Here is a 2,626-nt window from a genome sequence, read left to right as displayed (position 1 = left end):
TTCCAGTTATATCAAGGTAGAAAACCATACTACAAAAATATTTTAATATTTTATAGTTCTGATACTTTTGCCAGCAACCTCAGCCATAAATCCTTTCATGAACCTCTTCCTTTTAGTCCCAGCGCTGATTTCTTAAAGAGAACACAAATTTAATGGGAAGCTGAATTGAATGCCACACCCGGTCCGTGTTCTTGTCCCCAGCACTTTCCGACGCAAACTTGCACCAATGCTTGTAGGCTTCACTGCAAAGCATTGGTCCCCAGTCGTGGTCCCAACACATTGTCTGGAAAGCCCGAAAAAGCGTTTGAACTGGTAAACCACCAAAGTGTGCAGTGGTGTGACATCCTACTAGGACACTTTTGTTTTGCGCTTGCCCGCAGTGTATGCCGGGGCCTGGTGGGGGCGCTGCGCAGACAGCTGTTGGACATGGAGGACGCCGTGCTGAGGCACAGGAAGGGCTCCTCTCTGCTGGCGCCTCAGGCCTTCCACTTCCCGCTGCCGATGCCCGGCAACCTCATCACTGTCGTCTACCCGGCCGGAGTGGCAGAAAGCCAGCTGCTGTCCGAAAGAGAGGCAATACACACACACAGATGCTCTCGTTGTCATCATGACTAATGTATACATGAAAAGACACATTTTTTTATTATTAAAAGGGAGTGTCAAAGAGCCATAAATCTCTACAGTCATTCCGGGATCCGGCTCACACACGCCTGGAAAAGCCGGATATCCGGAAACAGCTTTAGACCAATCATGGCAGACCACTGTGTTGCTATGAAAGCCACATCCAGTGATGAGTTTCCTGAGCTGGCTCTGCCCTCTTTTCACACCTCCTCCCTTACAGTAGCTTATACGTTTGCTCCCTGCAGCTTTGGTGCTCATCGGAATTCTCTGTGTTTTTTACTCAAGCGCTGCACAAGAAGTATGGGTTGCCTAGCGACAGGCCATGTTTCCGGAGCGCCAATGCGTTTCACTTCCCGGACGAGCCGTATAGAGATGGTTACCTGCGCAATCCACATGCCCATCTGACCCCGCCCAGCATGGAGGACTCTAAAGTAGGGACATGGGATAGTGTAGTTACACACACGCATACACACACACACATACACACACACACACACATGCACACATACATGCACACACATACATGCACATAGTACTTTCCAATTAAATTCTGTGAAAACCTTAAAGTTGTGTGAGTCTATGCACCTATATTGTCCTTGGGAGGATTTCTTTATAAACTGTGTGTGTGTGTGCAGCACACAATATTCAAAACTCAAACATGTAAATAGTAACTGAAGTATTTTGCAGTTTCCTGTCCTTTCTAAAATGTTTTGTAGTACAAATAAGAAATAGAGGCTAGTGAACTAAATAAAAAACTGGACTGGTTCAGGAGGAATTAATTCCCACATGCGTGGAAGCATTTTAACACATGTGAGTACAGATTGTGGCGCATATGTGGAAGGCAGAATGACGAAAGCACATCTCTTTTATATTTACCCAGGAGTGCTTCTGCATTATTTCACTGGTTGTCTTTTAAAAATTACTTTGAAAAAGTAACGCTCTTGTTTATGTGACTCTTTGCATGGGCCCTGGGGTGTGTGTGTGTATTGGGACGTGGGGGGGGGGGGGGCTCTCCTCTTGTGTGTGTTTGATCTCCGCTGACTCATGACTGTGTGCTGGAGAGCCGTAAAAAGTCATCCCATTGGCTTCGGTCGGAGTAAAGTGATGGAGAAAGCAAAGAGATGTTTTTTTTTCCTCTTTGATTTCAGACCCAATTCGCCTGGGCGATTGGGCGGAGCAGGAGCGAGGCCTGAGTGGAGCTAAAGAACACAAGTACCAGACTAAAGGGTAGGAGTCATGACTATTAATATCAACATTATGTTGGCGTTATGTGTCTAAATTTAATATACGAAGTCTAACTTCATTAACTTTACAACTATCTTATTTCTTGAGAAGATTTCTGTTTTGTTTTTTTTATTCTTTCTGAGGTACCGAACCTGTATTTCTGATTTATTTTTACTGACAGTTGTACAGGAAGTTCATCAGGGAGAGTGTGACATAAATGAAACTCAGAGAAGTAAAAAAATTACAAAGTACTGTGTCACTGTGTATGTGCACATATACAAACGCACGCATGCACACATTAATCCACAAGACCAACAAAAAATAGACCATTTAAAGACTATATACAAAATCTAGCAGCAAAAGACCATTAAAATGATACATACACAAGTATTTGTAATGTTTGTAATGTTTGTAATGTTTTGGTCTGATGATCATTTCATATTGATCGTAGAAAGACATCTAATGGTAATATACATGAAACCTTTACAGTGTTATAGGACCAGTTCTTAAACTGCTTAATTTGTTTAAAACCACTGCAGGCTGGAGAAGTTGAGGTTTGTTACACCTCAATGTACTTCAGGAGCAGAGATCAGAAACACCCCAAGAAGAAGAAGACAGTGGACAGCACTGATTTTAGTATGTATTCTGAGGTCCGAACTGGTACAGTGTAGATGTACTGGAGTTCATACTGTCAAATCACCAAAGTGATTAAATATTTAAACTTAAAAAAAAAAACAAATTCAATTAATGCCAAAATCACATTTACATTTAATGGTAAAAA

At 42.4% G+C, this 2,626-nt stretch overlaps 1 long non-coding RNA gene across 1 annotated transcript; it reads left to right on the top strand.

Moving 5' to 3' along the window:
* The first annotated feature begins 572 nt into the window (after positions 1–572).
* LOC145658003 (uncharacterized) lies at positions 573–2,626 on the top strand. Its single transcript, XR_014123928.1, has 3 exons — positions 573–1,052; positions 1,770–1,848; positions 2,385–2,626. It is a non-coding gene; the product is annotated as an uncharacterized LOC145658003 (long non-coding RNA).

The sequence above is a fragment of the Electrophorus electricus genome, chromosome 5, assembly GCF_041902795.1.
Source record: "Electrophorus electricus isolate QZ-2024a chromosome 5, ASM4190279v1, whole genome shotgun sequence".
In the NCBI taxonomy this organism is placed as follows: domain Eukaryota; kingdom Metazoa; phylum Chordata; class Actinopteri; order Gymnotiformes; family Gymnotidae; genus Electrophorus; species Electrophorus electricus.
The sequence above is the reverse complement of the archived record's forward strand: the minus strand, read 5'-3'. Positions and strand labels throughout refer to the sequence as shown.